Here is a 23,342-nt window from a genome sequence, read left to right as displayed (position 1 = left end):
TCATGAAAACTCACAGGGACACTTTTAATGAATCACAGAAAAACAGAATAAAACATTCATTTAGGAAGTCCATCCATGAGAGTGTAAAGGGCAGCCACAGCGCTTGTTCCTCAGGATCATTACAGTGGTCACTGTGTACAAAATGTGAATGTTCATGTGCACATTGTGTTTGCACAGAACACCCACATGTGCCGCACATGGGTGAGGAAAATTAGATGTTTGGTCTGAAAAGTTCTGAAAGTTTGAAGACAGCTGGAGTTTAAACACAGTTTCAGCTGAACTGGTTTAGCCGAAACTGTTTTAAATCTTATATCCGTCCCAGTCTTTAAGTATTTGATCTGGAGAGGTCTGTAATTTTTATCGTAGGTACAGTTCAACTGTGAGAGTCAGAATCTAAAAATAAAATTGAGAAAATCACATTGTATGATTTTTAAATAATTAATTTGCATTTTATTGCATAAAATAAGTATTTGACCCCCTACCAACCAGCACGAATTCTGTCTCTCACAGACCTGTTAATTTTTCTTTAAGAAGTCCTCTTGTTCTGCACCTGTTTGAACTTGTTACCTGTATAAAAGACACCTGTTCACACACTCAATCAATCACACTCCAACCTGTCCACCATGGACAAGACCAAAGAGCTGTCTAAGGACACCAGGGACAAAACTGTAGACCTGCACAAGGCTGGGATGGACTACAGGACAACAGGCAAGCAGCTTGGTGAGAAGGCAACAATTGTTGGAGTAATTCTTAGAAAATGGAAGAAACACATACAAGAGCTCCATACAAGAGTTCGCCTTGTGGGGTAACGATGATTCTGAGAAAGTCCAGAACAACACAGGAGGACCTGGTCAATGAGCTGAAGAGAGCTGGGACCACAGTCACAAAGATTACATTAGTAACACATGATGCTGTCATGGTTTAAACTCCTGCAGGCCTGCAAGGTCCCCCTGCTCAAGCCAGCACATGTCCAGGCCTGTTTGAAGTTCACCAGTGACAATCTGGATGATCCAGAGGAGGCACTGGAGAAGGATGTGATCAGATGAGACCATGTGATCAGATGAGACCAAAACGGAGCTTTTAGGCATCACCTCCTCTCGCTGTGTTTGGAGGATGAGAACTACCCCAAGAAAACAGTCCCAACCGTGAAACGTGAGGTGGAAACATCATTTTTGGGGGTTCTTTTCTGCAAAGGGGACAGGACGACTGCACTGTATTGAAGGGACGTTGGATGGGGTCATGTACCGCAAGATTTTGGCAAACAACCTCCTTCCCTCAGTAACAGCATTGAAGATGGGTCGTGGCTGGGTCTTCCAGCATGACAATGACCCCAAACGCACAGCCAGGGCAACTAATGCTGGGCAGACACTGTACAATATTTTCAATGGTTATACTCGGCTCCCGCTCAAACTGTACGACAAAACCGCAGGGTGTAAAAGTTCAGAGTGCATGATTTATGTTCTCACACTATACTGCCCGATGCTCTGATGCAGACTACTCACATTGTACTTTCAAAACCACATATTGGACTTGTGTGTCCGGAAGCAAAACTTAAACTTAAACAAAACTTAAACAGAAGCTGCTCTCCCAAAAAGATGGTCACTGTTTATGCTCTCTCCAGTTCTGCATCGGTGTTTGCACATGCCCAGTGCAAGAGGTTGGGGTAAATCGGCTCATAGACGCTTGTAGCGCTGCTTCAACAGCACAACACCCTCAAGAGGGCCGACCAGAATACCAAACAGGTTTGATTTTCATCTGACCAAATGATTGCCGACGGGGAGGTGGTCATGAACGCTGCTTGTTACTCTTGTTACTACAAGATGCAGAACGCATGATTGCTCATTACTACATGATGCAGAGCAGAATGCATGATTAAGCTGAAACTTGGCGCGATCCAAAAAATTCTTGCATGAGTGAAAAATTGGCTCAAAAATGGGCCAAAACTCACACAGTGTAAGCCCAGCTTAAGGAGGGGCTCCGTAAGAAGCATTTCAAGGTCCTGGAGTGGCCTGGCCAGTCTCCAGACCTGAACTCAATAGAAAATCTTTGGAGGGAGCTGAAACTCCAAACCTGAAAGATCTGGAGAAGATCTGTATGGAGGAGTGGACCAAAATCCCTGCTGCAGTGTGCAAACTTGGTCAAGAACTACAGGAAACGTCTGACCTCTGTAATTGCAAACAAAGGTTTCTGTACCAAATATTAAGTTCTGTTTTTCTATTGTGTCAAATACTTATTTCATGCAATAAAATGATAATTATTTAAAAATCATACAATGTGATTTTCAGAATTTTTTAGATTCTGTCTCTCACAGTTGAACTGTACCGACAATAAAACTTACAGACCTGTCCATTCTTTGTAGGTGGGAAAACCTGCAAAATCGACAGTGGATCAAATACTTATTTAGCTCACTGTATATATTTGACTGACCTGGTCATATTACAGCATTGTTGGCAATCACGTGTCTGACTTTTCCAGTTACTTGTGACTGTTGCTTTATTTACAATAAATTCTTTTTGAAGCATTAATTTAGGAAGTCCAGTGTAAAGGGCAGCCACACCGGTTGTTCAGAATCTGCCGTACAGTCATAATAGCAGCAAAATAAGACCTTACCCCTGTGAAGCGCCTTGGAGTTCCTTGTGTCTTGATTTGGCGCTGCATAACCCATGTTGTTTCAAGATTTGCCCTTTTTTTTTTGTTTGAGTTGATCAACCAGAAAACAGTAATTGTTGTCAGTTGCACTGTAAGCACCATCTGAGAGAAGTTGGTTCATGTTATGGCGTGTTGAGCGTTTTTTTTTGTTTTTTTTTACTAAAGGTGTAATGAAGGCTGCATGGAACACCGTGTTTGAAATATGTTTAAGTGCTTTGTTTTATGCTTGTAAATATTATTTAATTAAAGTTTTATGAGACACTTCTGTTACGCAGAGTAATTAACAAAAATAATTCCATTCTTTTATCTGACCGATAACAGAAGACTTGTAACACCAAAGTATTTTTGCATCACAGGTGGAATTTAACCCTCAGTTTTCATTGTTTATCTTTAAAATCAGACACATTTGTCCAATCAACATTTCATATCAGCTGTGATTTTGTCAGCAGACTGGCCACATTTTTCACATCTTATTTTAGGTCTTTGTCTTCATCGTAGTAACAAAATCTCATGTTTGAAACTCAAACAAAATGTGCTCGTTGTGTTTTAGTGTTGAAAGTGACTGTGTAAATACTTGTTAAAAGAGAGAGAAAAGATATTTTATTGTAGGCTGTGTAAGTTAAGTGCCTTTTTCCTTACCTTGAAGTCTGTTTTCTTGTTAAATTCACCAAACTAAATGTTGATGAGATTTTTTTGCGTTGTAAGAAAACCCCAATGGAATAAAATCATGTTTGCCACCACTTGATGGCAGTGTGTCGGTGGTCACAAGTGTATTTGGCTTGTCTGGAGTGAGATAACTGGTTGTGTTTCTGTGTGGTTCCGTGTCTATCTGCCAGCATGTTGGGAAAAAAAATCTTGCAAGAGTGGGTGGTTAGATCTTTGCTGTGGGCGGGAACGAGTGCCTTAAAGAAAAACACTGCAGGTTTGGAAGCGACATTGTAAAGTGTCCCATGATGCATAACACAAAATGGCTGACGCACATCTAAAATGTCCTTGTAACTATCTAATCTTAACCTAACTTCTTTTCAAAATGGCTGAAGCACAAAATGTCCTTGTATTTGATAAAACTATCTGATCTTTTTACAGCTGTCTAATTGATAAAACCATGTGATCTTTTTAATTGTTTAATTGATAAAAACCAAAGTATTCCCGTCTATTTGGAAAAGAATCAACATGATGAAACACTGTGATTATTGCATGACATGCTAACTTACTTACTGAATTTTCATGCAGACACACACTATAAGATTTTTACAAAACCTTTAATGCAACGTGAGCAGACACCTGCCTATAACCGCCTACTTCACTTTTGCAGCCAATCACATAGATGCTGATTCATGACAGGCTAAGAGCTGCCCACATGGGACTGGTGGGAGGAAGAAAAGTTGGCGTAGACAGGAAGCCTGGGCTCTTTGTCCAGATGTTTGCATGTGATCTGATCCAAGACCCCAGCGCTGCAGATGATTCTATATCAGGGTTTGAACTTTCTTCAATACAACATCTAAACTTTGAAGTCCAGTACCTGATTGGTGTGCATGAAAAATAATAACGTATGTACAATAGGAGAAATAATTCTGGCTAATAATTTTCAAAATAGTTTGCTGCAGTTCACTTTATCAAAAGCTTTAGTTGCATCAAGCATGGTCACAAAAACATTACTTTTCTTGTAGTTATAATAACTTATGACCTCATTCATGACAAAAGTGCATTGAGTAATGGAGAAACCTGGTTGAAAACCAAACTGCAGGTCACAGCTCATTAATGCTTGTTTTTTGTTGTTTTTTTTACTAGAATAATGACATCAACAGTTTTTGCAATAATACTGTTCAAGGTAATGACACGATAATTACAACCCCAATTCCAATGAAGTTGGGATGTTGTGTAAAATAAATAAATGTAAATAAAAACAGAATACAATGATTTGCAAATCCTCTTCAACCTATATTCAGTTGAATACACCACAAAGACAAGATATTTAATGTTCAAACTGATAAACTTCATTGTTTTTGTGCAAATATTTGCTCATTTTGAAATGGATGCCTGCGCCACGTTTCAAAAAAGCTGGGACAGTGGTATGTTTACCACTGTGTTACATCACCTTTCCTTCTAACAACACTCAATAAGCGTTTGGGAACTGAGGACACTAGCTGTTGAAGATTTGTAGGTGGAATTCTTTCCCATTCTTGCTTGATGTACGACTTCAGTTGTTCAACAGTCTGGGGTCTCCGTTTTTCAATGGGCAACAGGTCTGGACTGCAGGCAGACCAGTCTAGTACTCGCACTTTTTTACTACAAAGCCACACTGTTGTAACACATGCAGAATGTGGCTTGGCATTGTCTTGCTGAAATAAGCAGGGACGTCCCTGAAAAAGATGTTGCTTGAATGGCAGCATGTGTTGCTCCAAAACCTGGATGTACCTTTCACCATTGATGGTGCCATCACAGATGTGTAAGTTGCCCATGTCATTGGCACTAACACACCCCCATACCATCACAGATGCTAGCTTTTGAACTTAGCACTGGTAACAATCTGGATGGTCTTTTGTCCAGAGGATACGACGTCTATGATTTCCAAAAACAATTTGAAATGTGGACTCATCAGACCACAGCACACTTTCCCACTTTGCGTCTGTCCATTTCAAATGAACTCAGGACCAGAGAAGGCGGCGGTGTTTCTGGATGTTGTTGATGTATGGCTTTCACTTTGCATGGTAGTGTTTTAACTTGCACTCGTAGATGTAGCAATGAACTGTGTTAACTGACAATGGTTTTCTGAAGTGTTCCTGAGCCCACGCGGTAAGACCCCAATGATGTTGGTTTTTAATGCAGGGATCGGAGGTCACGGGCATTCAATGTTGGTTTTCGGCCTTGCTGCTTACATTTAGAAAGTTCTCCAGATGCTCTGAATCTTCTAATTATATTATGAACTGTAGATGATGGAATCCCTAAATTCCTTGCAATTGAACATTGAGAAACATTGTTCTTAAACTGTTGGACTATTTTTTCATGCAGTTGTTCACAAAGTGGTGATCCTCACCCCATCTTTGCTTGTGAAGGACTGAGCCTTTTGGGGATGCTCCTTTTATACCCAATCATGACACTCACCTGTTTCCACAGCTGACCGGTTCACCTGTGGAATGTTCCAAACAGGTGTTCTTTGAGCATTCATCAACTTTTCTAGTCTTTTGTTGCCCCTGTCCCACCTTTTGTGAAACGTGTTGCAAGCATCCATTTCAAAATGAACAAATATTTGTACAAAAACAAAATAAGTCTGCCAGTTTGAACATTAAATATCTTGTCTTTGTGGTGCATTCAATTTTATATAGGTTGAAGAGGATTTGCAAATCATTATATTCTGTTTTTATTTACATTTCACACAACATCCCAACTTCACTGGAATTGGGGTTGTATTTGAATTGGAGATCATGCTCTTTTTCAGAATTGGACTCAATAATATATCTCTGTGGAGCATATGTTATATGATCAGACTGAATACCTTCCTCTCCATCAGATTTACCATGTTTTAGTTGATGAACTGCTTTGGAAACTTCATGTACGGAGATTTTATACTAAACTTCAATACCCTCATTCATTCTATTTGATATTTTCCTATATATATCATTTATTTCAGAATGCTCAAATGGAGCACTGTTATACAATTTTTTATTACTAAAAAGTACAGCAATTCAGCATTATCTGTGCACCCGTCAATGTTGCTTGGTGATACATTATTTCTACCTTTAATTTTTCTAACCTCCTTAAGGGCCCCTTCATACATAGTGTGAAGTTTGGAGGAAGTGTGCACTTAATGCGCATGACACAGGAATTGTGTTAAAAACCCTGTGAAATTGTCCCTGCCTCTAACGCCTCGTACACCTGTTGCTACGACCGTTTGCACACACCAGCAGCTGAAACACAGAGTGTGCACTGTGCGACCCATCGCACGCTCTCGCGGTAGGTGTCAGCCAAATTCCAGGTGACACACACGCACATCTAACACCGCTTGCATGGCACATAGAAAATGTGTGGCCAGTCACACTCTTGGCACGATAACAGACTGCAGAAAACCACTGTCGTACTTGCAGAGAAATGTGTCCAAGTTCCTCATGAGTGTGGCTTTGGTGTGTGCGCTGAGAACTGACAGGAGGTGTGGCTATGACAGAAGCAGCTGTGGTGATCTGTCATTCTGGACATTCCAGTTGGACAACACCTACTGTGTTTGGACAGACATGGACTAACAACTGTCCACTGTGAGGCGCGTGTGGCTGATTACTGTACTTACATGGACATAAATAAAAACATATATTGCCATGGCGACAAGCTGCAGCAAGTGAGTGTGCACACAGAGCGGACACAGCCTGTTAGGTTTAAATGGACCATCAGATCAGAACACGCAGCGAGCAATCTGATCATCACGTCACCCATGTAAGGTCTGTTCCACATGACGTGGTGTCTGGCCTGCGGCGCCCCGTCCACAAGACGCGTGTCGGGCAGAACACGCGCGTAGCCGACTGGACGCACCGGAGCAGTAGATGTGGACATCAGAGCACACTGCTTCTCATTCATGTCATTTCATGGCTGTATGTCTGTCACCATGGGTCATCATCAGAGGAACAGACGGATCATATTTGTATTGCTCGCTTGATAAATGCAGCATTTTTATATGGTGTGTGATTTAAAAATTTTTTTGTAATACTTCCATGTCCTTCCTGATATGATGCAGATTCCCACAGCTTTCAAAGAACAGCTCCATAGCTTAGTGGAAAAGTTGCTGACTGCTCATCAGAGCTTTTGGAAGGCCTGGGTTCGCATCCAGTGGGCGGTATGTGTTTTTTTATTCATCTATTCCACATAAGTGGCGCGATGTGGTCCCACAGGTACCGGCGGGTTTTATTTTTTATTTATTCCACATAAGCGATGTGGTGTACCTCGCACTGTTCCTGCTCAAAAGACACTGTCACGTGCATGAACTGTTTTGCGCTGTTTTGCCGTATTTGTCCAAACGTCGTCCAAACTTCGCACTGTGTGTGAAGGGGTCTTAAAGAGTGCTCATCTTATTTTTATGCAAATACTGACATGATGCCCTGTGTCTCACATTTATTGATACGACTACAGCTAAACAAGATTCCTTTAAACTGCCCCCATATCAAATGTGTGAAGTTGAAGCTCTGCTTGAGTCCCCAGATGATGCTGAAACGGACTTGCCCGAAGAATTGGCCCCTGGCGCCATTGGACCATCCGCCGGGTGAAAAATCACCTCCTTCCACCTGTTATAGAAAGACTAGGGTCTACGATTAGGATTTACATTAACATTTACATTAACTGCTTGAAAGGTGCTGCAAACAGGAATGGACAAAACTGCCCAAAGATATGTGCACCAAGCTTGTGGGGTCATATTCAAGAAGCACCAAGCTTGTGGGGTCATATTCAAGAAGACTTGAGGCTGTAATTGCTGCCAAAGGTGCATCAACAAATTATTGAACAAAGGATGTGAATATTTTTTTATCGTTAATAAATTCCCAAAATGTTTTTCATGTTGTCATTATGGGGTGTTGTGAGTAGAATTTTGAAGGAAAAACTGAATTTACTCCATTTTGGAAAATCAAATCAATCAATCAATTTTTTTTTATATAGCGCCAAATCACAACAAACAGTTGCCCCAAGGCGCTTTATATTGTAAGGCAAGACCATACAATAATTATGTAAAACCCCAACGGTCAAAACGACCCCCTGTGAGCAAGCACTTGGCTACAGTGGGAAGGAAAAACTCCCTTTTAACAGGAAGAAACCTCCAGCAGAACCAGGCTCAGGGAGGGGCAGTCTTCTGCTGGGACTGGTTGGGGCTGAGGGAGAGAACCAGGAAAAAGACATGCTGTGGAGGGGAGCAGAGATCGATCACTAATGATTAAATGCAGAGTGGTGCATACAGAGCAAAAAGAGAAAGAAACACTGCATCATGGGAACCCCCCAGCAGTCTACATCTATAGCAGCATAACTAAGGGATGGTTCAGGGTCACCTGATCCAGCCCTAACTATAAGCTTTAGCAAAAAGGAAAGTTTTAAGCCTAATCTTAAAAGTAGAGAGGGTGTCTGTCTCCCTGATCTGAATTGGGAGCTGGTTCCACAGGAGAGGAGCCTGAAAGCTTAAGGCTCTGCCTCCCATTCTACTCTTACAAACCCTAGGAACTACAAGTAAGCCTGCAGTCTGAGAGCGAAGCGCTCTATTGGGGTGATATGGTACTACGAGGTCCCTAAGATAAGATGGGACCTGATTATTCAAAACCTTATAAGTAAGAAGAAGAATTTTAAATTCTATTCTAGAATTAACAGGAAGCCAATGAAGAGAGGCCAATATGGGTGAGATATGCTCTTCTTCTAGTCCCCGTTAGTACTCTAGCTGCAGCATTTTGAATTAACTGAAGGCTTTTTAGGGAACTTTTAGGACAACCTGATAATAATGAATTACAATAGTCCAGCCTAGAGGAAATAAATGCTGCCTAAGGGAAGCATGTATAAAGTGAATAAAATTGGTCCTAGCACAGAACCTTATGGATGGCTGTAACATAACAAAATGTGGAAAAAGTGAAGTGAAAAACCTTCAACCCAAATGACTGACCCAGAGTTCTCCCCAGACAATGGAATAATGGCACTGTACCACTATACTTAATGGCGTTATCTCGCAATGTTTTAGGGATTAGACCTGGTGGAATCTGATTGCGCGCAAACCCATTTTTGCTGGTAAATTTTACATAAACAACTTCAGCTCTTAATTTTATTCTCTTTATCCTGTTTACATCCAGATGACACAAACCATGACAAAACGTAAGCGTTACATGAACCCCAATGATGAGAGGATGATCTCTGCATTTTTTGTTTCTTCTTTGGCGGTGACCACAGCCTGTGTAGCCGAGGAGCAGCCAGAAAACATCCTAATGTGCGGGGCGCTGTGATTGCCGGTCCATCCGGGGAGGGGGCACAGCGGCACAACGTATCACGGAGGCTGGGCACGGTGCATAGCCGACTCAATTGATGCTGTCAGCCATGGCATTGACCAGTTCAAAGGCTAATAACAGTGCTGCAAACAGCGATTCCTTTATGAAGAAAACAACAGAACAGAAATCAAAATTCTTGAATTATGGAGACATACTTTCATTCTTTGAAATGTTGGTGCTGGATAGCGACCTGCATTACTTCCATTCTTCTGTACTTGTTTGTGGCTTATTTTTTAGATCTAAAGGATCATTTTTGGGATTATTATTCCATTCCATTTTTCCATTCTTCTTGCAAGAAGGAAGGTGTAAGTACTTTTTAGTCCGTATAAATTGGTTTCAATTTCAAATTTAGTTATTTCTTCTGTTGAAAGTTTATCATTAGCACTTATATTTTTTGGGGGAGGAAAGCTGGAACTTTTGTTTTTCTTTTTCTTCTTCTTTTTGTGTACAATACAGAGGGGCGTCAAAATCTGAATCACAAGGACAAAATGAGTGTTTCATTTCACACTTTGAAGTACAGATTTCATTAAGTGCGTCAGCGTCACTTGTGGCAGCGTCACTCCAACAGCGATAGACAGCTCAGAGGCGGTTCATCCAGGCCCGCGGTATCGGCGGAGGTGGTTCATCCAGGCCCGCGGCATCGGTGGAGGTGGTTCATCCAGGCCCATGGCGTCGGTGGAGGCGGTTCATCCAGGCCCGCGGCGTTGGTGGGGGTGATACATCCAGGCCCGCGGTGTCGGCTACATCCGAGGCTAGCGGCGGCTACATCCGCGGCAAGCAGCGGCTACATTCAGGCCCGCGGTATCGGCGGAGGTGGTTCATCCAGAAAAACAAATAAAAATCTTAATAAATATCTGCATTAAAAAAAATTAAAAGAAAAAAACAAAACCCCTCCAAAGAAAGTCCCCTAAGCATAGCAGTCACCTATACCAACTATGAACCGTTTTTCTGCCATTGCCAGGCCTGTTAATAAGCCTTCCATCTTACGGGCGACATCCACCCCCATCCCCAGGCCAAAACACCACATGTTCATGATTCTATCACCTGCAAAGTTAGGTTAGAGATGCCAGCTGCTATGAAATCTTTACCTTGGGCCAGACCATCCAACACTGCTTCTCATCTTAGGCTGCTAGCATTAGGTAAGGATAGACAAACTCAGGAACATGACACTAAATATGTTAACACTGTTACTCATGCTGACGCCAAAGATGTTGGGATACGACAGTCTGAGGTCAAATAGATGGACATAGAGATGACTAGTAACCTCACCATTTAGGAGGCTAACATCCTTAAATAGGTGGCTGACAAATTTCCATCAACAGCAGGGCTCTAGTTTTAGCAATAACTAGCCCTCTTTCTGGGGTCGCCATGGTTTGTTGATGTGGACAGCCTTCACCCTCCAAAGGAAGGTGCTGCCATCTTATCTGTGGACATAGACACTTAAAGGGAAAGCAACATTAGGACACCACAGCAGGTTATGCTGCAGGTGATTAGAGAGCCTGTAGGGCCTACTATAAATGTGAATGGGGAATTTGATAGTTTAGTGGAGAAATATGGTCATAGTTTAAGTCTATGTGACAGGAAGGAAAATTCAATTCTCTGAATCTTCTGATTATATTATGGACTGTAGATGATGGAACCAAACCGAAGCTAACGTTGATCTCAACGCTTTAAACAAAACACACCTGGAGCCACTGCTGGAGCAGTCTATGTCTGCATCCTGCTCTGCGTTCCAGGATCTGACCCATTGTGGATATCTGTGCACACGTTGGTGGATCCACCTGCTCTGGCTGCTCGTCCAGAACAACAGAGGGATCATCTCCTTCATCATCAGAATCCTCATTGTCTGGTTCAGACTGATGACGTGCTGCGCACTCCATCTTGCTCCAATTGAAAAAACTGAAGTGCATGCTCAACACTGACACCTCATTTGTACAAAACAAAACAAAAAAAAACCCAGCACCACCACACTAACCACACACGCTAAAAACTCCACCAAAATAATACACACTCCAAACACACTAAATATTTCTCAAATACCAAAACTCTAATTGCTGTCTGTATACCCGAAATGCGCACAAAATCAGCCTGTTTCGGGTGCATTTATAGATTTGCTTGCAGCTGCGTATGTTTGCTCTTAATGTACCGTTCTGTTGTGTGTAGCCCTTGCCGCACTCCTGCCTTCTGTTTTTTCTTTTTTTGTGTTGTAGAAATGTGCTCCATTCTCAAAATAAGGAAAATAAGGATTAATTTGTAAGTATTTTTATTGACTTGAAAAAGGCTTTTGATGTTATTGACCACTCAAGATTGCTTCACAAGTTACAAAAATATGGAATAAGAGGTATTGCACATCAGTGGGTAAAAAGCTACTTACAAAACAGAAAACAGTTTGTTCAGATAAATAATACTAAATCAGAATTGTGTAATATTACTTATGGAGTACCACAAGGATCGGTACTTGGACCCAAACTGTTTATTTTGTATATCAGTGATTTTGTGAATGTATCTAATGTGCTTGGTAGCATTTTATTTGCTGATGATACAACTCTGTTTTACTCTGGATCAGATATACAGGAAGTAGCACAAGTTATAAATACAGAATTGGAAAAGGTTAAACATTGGTTTGATATAAACAGACTGTCACTAAATATTAATAAGACAAATTTCATATTGTTTAATGACAGAGCAAAAAAGAAAGAAAGAAGTGTTATTACAAATAGATGGAATGGATATACAAAGGGTAAAAGAAACAAAATTTTTAGGAGTCATGATTGATGAAGATCTTACATGGAAGTCACACTTAAATTACATAAAAGGAAAAATAGCGAAAGCCATTTCTGTTTTGCATAAAGTAAAAAAAATCATTAAATAGTTGTGGTTTATTAACATTGTACAATTAATTGATTTTCCCATATTTAACTTATTGTGTAGAAATCTGGGCATCAACATATACAGCTTATATACAACCTTTGTTTATTCTGCAGAAAAGGACTTTAAGGGTGATTAGCAACAGTGGTTTTAGAGATCCATGTAATCCATTGTACATTAAGTATAGGGTACTTAAATTTCGTGATTTGGTTGATTTGAAAATATTACAAACAATGTACCAAGCTAATAAAAATGCTTTACCAACAAACATTCAAAATATGTTTGAGAAAAGGCTAAGTAGTTATAAATTGAAAGGAATAGAAGTTTTTAGAAAACCAAGATTTAGAACCAAAGTAAAGGAACGGAGTATTGCAGTAAATCTATTATCTATTATTATTTATTATTAAATCTATTATTATTATCTATTAAAATCTATTAAATAATGATCATAATTATGAAATAAGTCAGTGGTATGTGACAAGTTAAAAAAATACAATCTGTTAAATAATGTTGAATAATGACGCTGGATATTGAAAGATTGTATTGTAAAAATGGGCAGAAAATATAAGACTTCTTCTCTCTGCTCCTTTTCATTCTGGTAATTGAGATGCTTTATTTGTGCTTTTCTGTTTTTTTTTTCTTTTAAATGAATGAAATAAAAAAAATGAATGAATGAAAAAAATGGTAAAGCAAACGGCACTCATGTTTCCAGATGTACAGCGGGATGCACTGCTTCCTTGTCAGGGCTGGGAACATCAGGTCGCAAAGTTCAGAGTACTTATGTGTCGTGCCCCCCAAAGTAGAAAATATTGGCATTTAAAGTCACAAGCAAACTTAAAACTTCGCGTCTTGTTCCAGCATTGAGAGTGGGGGGGGAGAGATAGTGCTGTCTCTTTCTCTCTGCCTTTTTTTAAACCCTGGTGTTTCTGATCACTGATCAAAGCTGTTCATACGCAAATGTTTGCTGCTGCTGAAACCTTTTTAACACTTGATGCTCAAAGTCACACTTCTGGAAACTGCCACCTGGTTTGCACAAACTGAGGTGCAGTTCCCTCTGAGAGATCACCGCAGATGACATGAAATATTATTACGTTGTGTTGGCCCTCAGCTCCACCGCAATGAGGCTGATCGCGTTCCTGCAAAGCCCCCCACTGCAAACAAATACGCAGAGATCAAGGATCACCTCCTCAAATCTTTTGAACTGTCAGACTGAAAGAGCCAGCAGGCTCTTCTCTCTGCATGGGCTGGAGGACAACAAGCTCTTCAGAGTTCATGGACAGAATGCTGCAGCTCCTGACAGGACACTGGCCGGACGTTTTGTGCAGCAACTGTCTCCACGGCTGGACTGAAAGGTGCAGGAGCTGAAAATATCGCAGGAGTGCACAGGAGACCTAAAAAAAAACATTGCTGTGCTGTGGTGGCTGCTGTATCACTGTATTACGTTACTAAGCTATATATGTTGATTTATAACAGAAAAATGTCAAAAGGGGGAATAAAAATAAGTGTAAAGATGATTGAATATATCAGAGCTAATTGATCAGTCCGTATGAATGCCGCGTGTTGACTCCCCATGTGCGGGTATTTCCACCAGCTGCAGCTGATCCACAATGTGAATTCTGCCTTCGAGAACAGCTCTTATATCTGAATCATCTACCTGTTGCCACATGTACAGTAGGGCTGGATTGTCATTCCTACACTCATATTGTTATATTTAATAAAAAATAATAAGCACACGCAGGAGGCGATCTCAGCTGCTGCCGCTGCATTCAAGTACCGTAGGAAATTACACAACTTTTTTGTTGTTTCAAATTCAGCAGTTGCTTGTGCTAGGATTTTATTTTTGGTAAAATAATTCATTGTATCCACACAAAAGATTAATTCTGGCCTATATAAGGTGCCTGAGCCCAGTGAAGCTGACCCCCCACCCAGATAAAAAAAAAAAAAAAAAATCCAAGCTGAGTTTGCCCTGTAATTCCGGTACAGGAACACAGAGGCGCGCCGGCGGCAGCAGCAGCAGCACTCACAAACTGGCTTCTGCACTGTATGAAAACATTCAGCTGGTCAAATGAAGTTGAACTAAACACTAACGTTACAAAAACTAAGCAAACAATAAGAAACCAACAAGAATGACAGCAAACTGAAATACAGAGTAATACAGGTTTTCGGTGGCATTCGTTCAAATTTTTCTACAGTTTTTCGTCCGGGCCTTTAGTGACTTCTGTATCCATGGAAATAAGCACGCTGATCACCACAGCAAAGCATTTATGGACACAGCAGATTTATTGGGATTTTGTCAATACATTCAGGGACTGACCCACTGTAGGAGTAACGCTCTGGATTTGGTCCTCATTCACGATACTCCTGTTTCAGATGTTGACACTGTTTATCCAACATCAGCGGCCTCCACTCACTCACTTACTAGTTTCATTATCCTGTCCACTTGTATTGGATACCTGTATATTATCTCTGCATCACACGAGCTCGTTGATGATATCTGAACTTGGCACCAGACTGCCTGATAGTCTATTGTCACTTTCTGGACATGATCAATCAGTAGATAGCCTTGGGGATATCTTAAATTCAGAGCTCAAGTCTATTAGAATCAACTGCTCCATCTACTATAAAATCACATCACCCTACACTGCACACACCTGTGTTTAATGATTACTTACATGATCTCAAGGATAACAAGAGAACTAGGCCCTCTGTAAAACTCTGGCCAAGGGGTTAGGGTTGCATTAGGATTAGGGATAGGGTTAGGATTAGGTTTAGCCCCATGCCCAGTTTACACCTGGAGCCATGTTTGCATCAGGTCGACTTCTCCTTCATTCATCTCAAGCATAAATGTAGCTGTCTAGACTGGAAATAGCCTAGCCTGAAATATTGTATGCCTAGCAAATTCTGACTCTTAAATTCTAACAAGAGATGATGGTCATTGGTCCTGTGAAACACAAACATCAATTTGATCATGTAACATTAACCTTGGACTTGTGTGTTCTTCATCATAGCGATAAAATGATGTGATCACTGATCCCACACCGTCCTTTACCAAAATATCAGAGAAATCACTAAGAGTGCTTTTTCTATCACCTCTAATATTACAAGCATTCAATCTATTTTACCAATGGTAGATGCAGAGACACTGATTCATGTCTTTGTCCCTTTTAGATTAGATTACTATAACATCCCTTTTTTTTTGGTTTACCGCAGTCCCATATATAAAAGGTCTCCAGATAGTTCAAAATGTTACTGTTAGAGTTCTGATTAGGAGAACAAAGTTTGATCATATTACCCCAACTTTGACCTACCTCCACTGGCTTCCTGTTCATGCAAGGTCAGATTTTAAGGTTTTGTTACAAACATACAAAATTTTTCATGGACTAGCACCTCCCTATCTGGCTGCTCTTACTGATTCATGCTCTGCATTCTCAGGATGCAGGATTATTGTTTCTTCCAAAGGTTAAAAAAAGTCAGCTTGTGCATCTGTTCTGTGGAGAAGTCTTGCCTGCTGAGATAAACAATCTGATTCTGTGGAGTCATTCAAATCCAGAATAAAGATTCTGGATTTGACGGTTCTCTGTTTTGTATGACTAACATATGTTACATTGAACTACTGAACTTTTGTGACGTGGCTTGGGGTGACTTATACTGTGATTTGGCGCTATATGAATAAGTTGAATTGAACTGAATAGTGCACCCCTACATTGGTTTGTAGGTCACTACATGCAACATGCAAAAGTCTACAGGCCAAATATGAATGTTAATGCTACATGAATTACATACATACAATTACATTACAAATAAATGTAACGTATTTTATAGACAATTAAATTTGAATCTGAAATTAAATTTAAAAGTAATTATAAAACTACACTTTAATCTCAGGGTTTGTGAGACCTCCCACATAAAAATTTGAAATGGTGACATGCCCTGCCTTTTTTGTGCAGTTTGACAAGTTTCTGATTAATTAAAAAGTAGAAAATTACAAGACCCATCAAAATTCTACATATATATTTACCTTAGTCTTAACCTGTGTGAGGTATATGGGTGCATCTCAAAAAATGTGAATATCATGAAAATATCAATATTTTTTGTCAGGTATTTCAGAAGGTGAAAATATTATATATTTTAGAATCATTACATGCAAACTATAATGTTTCAAGTATTTTTTATTTTAATTTTGATCATTGACAGCTAAAAAAAAAAAATTAAAAAATATATTTTACAATATTATAATATTTAATTTAAAATCCATATTTATGCAGTATAAACACCCTGAATCTCTCAGACTGGTGTACACACAAACAGAATCATAGGGAAGACTGCTGAGTTGACAGATGTCCAGAAGACAACTGTTTTCTGGGTGTTCAGAGTGCTGTATCAAAGCATATTCATGGAAAGTTGAATGGAAAGGAAAAGCATGGTCAGAAAACATGCACAAGCAGCAGGGATGACTGCAGCCTTGATAAGACTGTCAAGCAAAGCCAATTCAAGAACTTGGGGCAGTATCAAGCAAGTATTGAGTGCACAAATAAAGATTCTTTTCATAAGTTTGACATTTCTTTATTATAATTCCTTTTTAATTGATCTTATGAAATATCTATAATACAAATATTGAATGCTTATGAGTTCAATACTATGAATGTTTCATGAGGTGAAATATTTGCTCCACTGAAAGAATGTAAAAATGTTCATTATTTGTTTTATATAACAGCTAAAATAGATCCTTGTCATTTGATATTAAAAGAGACATACATTTTGGTGTGCGTCACTGGTGCTTTAACATCAACAGTGCAACACAAATTTAAATCAGAGTCAAAAATTGTTCATTGTCAACTTGGAAAAATAGATGTAGTCTGTGATATTTCAAAAAAAAAAAAGTTTGTGTACTTCCTCAGTCCAGCGAAACATTGCGCCAGAAATTTGTCCAGGCTTCCATCCTATCAGCTCTTCATGCATTCAGATTTAGCACTGTCAATTAGCTCGTTCAAACTGTTGTCCGTCAGCAAAACAAACTTTGCCATGTTTAGCTAAACGCCACCCCCACTAGTGTATGCATGGGCAGGGTTCACATGCAATGGTACAAAACATATGGAACCAAATTTGCACGGTAAGCGGAACCATATTTGCACACTAAATGCAACGCAACACAAATGGGACGAATAATCCATGTCACGTGACATACAAAACACCAATCAAATGACAAAGATCCACTCAGCTGTTATAAAAATTATAATAGCCAAGTGGCTTCTATGTGTGTATGACTTCAATCACACAAAAACCAGGCAGAGCTGACATTTGCTGTTTGGCATGCTTATGTATTTGGGTCAAGGATAAATGCTGCAAAAACAAAAAGTTTATAGGACAAATATTTTTGGATAAATTACCAATTTTAGTGAACCAATAAACAATAGATGCTATGCTGCTCCATGGGAGCTCGGGGGTTTTAAGGTTTTAAATGTTGTGGTTTAATAGTGTTGATAGTGTTATTGAGTTATTGTGTTTTTGTAGCTCAATTGGTTTAGTCAGTTTAGATAAGTCTCATGTTGCTATTAGCATGAGTGACTTAAGTTTCATGTTGGTACAATGAGTGAAATGTTGAATGGTTTTAATGTCTTCCAGCAGCAGTGCATGCGTGCTAGACCTGTTCAGAATGTCAAATTTTACAAAATCTTTTGGGCCATATGTTGTTCTTGTTCGTCTAATAAAATAAAAGGTCTGTGACAAATTTTATTGTAATTGGACATTGTTTAGGGGTGCCCCACAAAGCAACAATTTTCCCTAAACAAGCAATGTCGTAATCCAGTAATGTTCTCTTCTGGGTGACCAATCATCAGCCACCACTTTTTGCAATTAGAAGCCATCGCATGTACCTGTAAAAGAAAAATAATGGCATCAGGGTCTTCCCCCGTTAGGGTGACGTTGCCTTGCCAGCGAAGGGAGAGGAAAATGTGTCACTCTGGGGGACCTCTAAATCTTATCTGATGGAGTTCAAATTTGGTCTGCACCTATAAAACCCCCCAGTGGAACAAAAACAACTTTTATTTTTTTCACTATACAGTATAACATCAAATCAAATCAATTTTATTTATATAGCATCAAATCACAACAGTTGCCCCAAGGTGCTTTATATTGCAAGGCAAAAGCCATACAATAATTACAGAAAAAACCCAACGGTCAAAACGACCCCCTATGAGCAAGCACTTGGCGACAGTGGGAAGGAAAAACTCCCTTTTAACAGGAAGAAACCTCCAGCAGAACCAGGCTCAGGGAGGGGCAGACTTCTGCTGAGACTGGTTGGGGCTGAGGGGAGAGAATCAGGAAAAAGACATGCTGCGGAAGAGAGCAGAGATCAATCACTAATGATTAAATGCAGAGTGGTGCATACAGAGCAAAAACAGAAAGAAACACTCAGTGCATCATGGGAAACCCCCCAGCAGTCTAAGTCTATAGCAGCATAACTAAGGGATGGTTCAGGGTCACCTGATCCAGCCCTAACTATAAGCTTTAGCAAAAAGGAAAGTTTTAAGCCTAATCTTAAAAGTAGAGAGGGTGTCTGTCTCCCTGATCTGAATTGGGAGCTGGTTCCACAGGAGAGGAGCCTGAAAGCTAAAGGCTCTGCCTCCCATTCTACTCTAGGAACTACAAGTAAGCCTGCAGTCTGAGAGCGAAGTGCTCTATTGGGATGATATGGTACTAAGAGGTCCCTAAGATAAGATGGGACCTGATTATTCAAAACCTTATGAGTAAGAAGAAGAATTTTAAATTCTATTCTAGAAGTAACAGGAAGCCAATGAAGAGAGGCCAATATGGGTGAAATATGCTCTCTCCTTCTAGTTCCCGTCAGTACTCTAGCTGCAGCATTTTGAATTAACTGAAGGCTTTTCAGGGAACTTTTAGAACAACCTGATAATAATGAATTACAATAGTCCAGCCTAGAGGAAATAAATGCATGAATTAGTTTTTCAGCATCACTCTGAGACAAGACGTTTCAAATTTTAGAGATATTGCACAAATGTAAAAAAAAGCAGTCTTACATATTTGCTTAATATGCGCACTGAAGGACATATCCTGATCAGAAATGACTCCAAGAGTTCTCACAGTATTACTAGACGTCAGGGTAATGCCATCCAGAGTAAGGATCTGGTTAGACACCATGTTTCTAAGATTTGTGGGGCCAAGTACAATAACTTCAGTTTTATCTGAATTTAAAAGCAGGAAATTAGAGGTCATCCATGTCTTTATGTCTGTAAGACATTCCTGCAGTTTAACTAATTGGTGTGTGTCCTCTGACTTCATGGATAGATAAAGCTGGGTATCATCTGCGTAACAATGAAAATTTAAGCAATGCTTTCTAATAATACTGCCTAAGGGAAGCATGTATAAAGTGAATAAAATTGGTCCTAGCACAGAACCTTGTGGAACTCCATAATTAACCTTAGTCTGTGAAGAAGACTCCCCATTTACATGAACAAATTGTAATCTATTAGATAAATATGATTCAAACCACCGCAGCGCAGTGCCTTTAATACCTATGGCATGCTCTAATCTCTGTAATAAAATTTTATGGTCAACAGTATCAAAAGCAGCACTGAGGTCTAACAGGACAAGCACAGAGATGAGTCCACTGTCTGAGGCCATAAGAAGATCATCTGTAACCTTCACTATTGCTGTTTCTGTACTATGATGAATTCTAAAACCTGACTGAAACTCTTCAAATAGACCATTCCTCTGCAGATGATCAGTTAGCTGTTTTACAACTACCCTTTCAAGAATTTTTGAGAGAAAAGGAGGGTTGGAGATTGGCCTATAATTAGCTAAGATAGCTGGGTCAAGTGATGGCTTTTTTAATGGTTTAATTACTGCCACCTTAAAAGCCTGTGGTACATAGCCAACTAATAAAGATAGATTGATCATATTTAAGATCGAAGCATTAATTAACGGTAGGGCTTCCTTGAGCAGCCTGGTAGGAATGGGGTCTAATAGACATGTTGATGGTTTGGAGGAAGTGACTAATGAAAATAACTCAGACAGAACAATCGTAGAGAAAGAGTCTAACCAAATACCAGCATTACTGAAAGCAGTCAAACATAAAGATATGTCTTTGGGATGTCTATGAGTAATTTTTTCTCTAATAGTTAAAATTTTATTAGCAAAGAAAGTCATGAAGTCATTACTAGTTAAAGTTAAAGGAATACTCGGCTCAATAGAGCTCTGACTCTGTCAGCCTGGCTACAGTGCTGAAAAGAAACCTGGGGTTGTTCTTATTTTCTTCAATTAGTGATGAGTAGTAAGATGTCCTAGCTATACGGAGAGCTTTTTTATAGAGCAACAGACTCTTTTTCCAGGCCATTTCCTCTCCAACTTACGGGTTATCTGCTTTAAGCTGCGAGTTTGTGAGTTATACCACGGAGTCAGGCACTTCTGATTTAGGCTCTCTTTTTCAGAGGAGCTACAGCATCCAAAGTTGTGCTCAATGAGGACGTAAAACTATTGACGAGATAATCTATCTCACTCACAGAGTTTAGGTAGCTACTCTGCACTGTGTTGGTATATGGCATTGGAGAACATAACAAAGAAGGAATCATATCCTTAAACCTAGTTACAGCGCTTTCCGAAAGACTTCTACTGTAATGAAACTTATTCCCCACTGCTGGGTAGTTCATTAAAGTAAATGTAAATGTTATTAAGAAATGATCAGACAGAAGGGGGTTTTCAGGGAATACTGTTAAGTCTTCAATTTCCATACCATAAATCAAAACAAGATCTAAAGTATGATTAAAGTGGTGGGTGGACTCATTTACATTTTGAGCAAAGCCAATTGAGTCTAATAATAGATTAAATGCAGTGTTGAGGCTGTCATTCTCAGCATCTGTGTGGATGTTAAAATCACCCACTATAATTATCTTAAATGAGCTAAGCACTAAGTCAGACAAAAGGTCTGAAAATTCACAGAGAAACTCACAGTAACGACCAGGTGGACAATAGATAACAAATAAAACTGGTTTTTGGGACTTCCAATTTGGATGGACAAGACTAAGAGTCAAGCTTTCAAATGAATTAAAGCTCTGTCTGGGTTTTTGATTCATTAATAAGCTGGAGTGGAAGATTGCTGCTAATCCTCCCTCTAGAGGTGATAGAGGTGATTCAGCAGAGGGAGTGCTTTAGTTAAGGCATGTGAAGATTACACTGTGAAACAAATCGTTATCTTGTTATCTAGATCAATCTAAATACACAGATTAAACAGCTAACAGATACAGCAAAACACCGCTGTGCTCTGGAACAGGAAGTGATACAATACCGCAGTGAGAGCCAACCACCAGTAGAGACCAGAAACATGAACAACCCTAATGCTTGTGTGTTGCGAGCTAATTTCTGGACTCACGCCATTCCACCAGGGGGCGGTAAGTCATCAAGTTCAATATATGTACATAATATAATTGTAATTATGTTAAAAATAAATGTATGACATAAGAAAGTGAAAACACTTATTTCTAATGTGATCCATTTAAAAGTAAAATAAAAAAAATAGAAGTAGAAATAAAATACTAGTGTTTATGATAACAAGAACCTAAACAATCTATAAATACATCAAGACAGAAAATTAACATTAAAAAAATTACATAATTAACCGGAACTAAAAGGTTGAGTTGTTCTAAAAGTTGTTGAGGTCTAAGGTTCTAAAAACATTCTGGACTCACACGCCATTCCATCTCATTATACAAGCTTTGCTTAATACCTGATGAAAAATATTGACCGTTTTCAAGATGATATAAAATTTTGAGATGCACTTGTCCATTCTCAGTACCCTGTCCAGAAAGTAAGCCAATTATTTCTGCCCTTGCTGCTCTCTAACTATGTTAACTGACCTCTCGCTTTGAGTAGGCTTGCTATCTGGCAGCCCTTTGTTCACAGACTCCAAATGACTATTTCACTCTGTGAAATTTTACTTTTGTACTGAGGGTGGTGTTAATCTAATGTCATAGACAACTAGCTTTACTTTTGTAGATCTTGTTCAATGGCATTGTTTTCTGATATTCTTGTCATGATTTCAAATGAGAAGCACATTACAATATGAACTGTATGTACATCATGAAATGTAATGCTCTGTATGAATACATTTCTATTTGTCCCTGTTGTGTTTTTTTTTTGTTTTTTTTTTTTTTGTGAAATGCTTTTATTACTACAATAATGAAATGCAAATTCCAAAAGTGGAATGTTAGAAAATATTTTACTTACCGATCAGTGGCACAGTCCCATGAATTTTGCCATCTTGTTTGAGGAGCTGCTGAAGGTGAAGCTGTCCCGTTGCCAGCATCTGCCACTCCAGTCCCCTAGCCCGATGAAGCTCGACAGTTAAACAAGAACTAGAAAGGTAACTGAGGAACTGTTCATCCATACGAACGATATACTGAGATGTGTAACCATATTCAGGTTTCTGGCCTGTCACCAGTGGTGTGGAGTGCCAGTCAAAGAAACAGAAGCGGTAGGTAAAGAATGTGGTGAGTTCACAGTCAGCCAAAGCCTCCTGAGCAGACGGCGACAGTGTGGCACTGACTATTTGAAACTCCAGAAGGCTCTCTCCACGCTTCAGGTCAAGTCTTTCAGGAAACGTATCTGCCCCATCTTCACTTGTAATATCTGGTTTGTAGGCATTGGATTTGGTGCTATAAGCATTATCTCTGAGTTGAGCTGAGGAACAGAGACACAAAAAAACAACGTTAAGTGATTTCAAACTGCTTCCAGAAAGTGCTGAGAGAGTTCAGATTTTTAATCTGGAAGGACAAATTAAATATGAGCCCTCAGATACGTCTGGTTCCCAGGCTAATGAAA

The sequence above is a fragment of the Thalassophryne amazonica genome, chromosome 8, assembly GCF_902500255.1.
Source record: "Thalassophryne amazonica chromosome 8, fThaAma1.1, whole genome shotgun sequence".
Lineage (NCBI taxonomy): Eukaryota > Metazoa > Chordata > Actinopteri > Batrachoidiformes > Batrachoididae > Thalassophryne > Thalassophryne amazonica.
The sequence above is the reverse complement of the archived record's forward strand: the minus strand, read 5'-3'. Positions refer to the sequence as shown.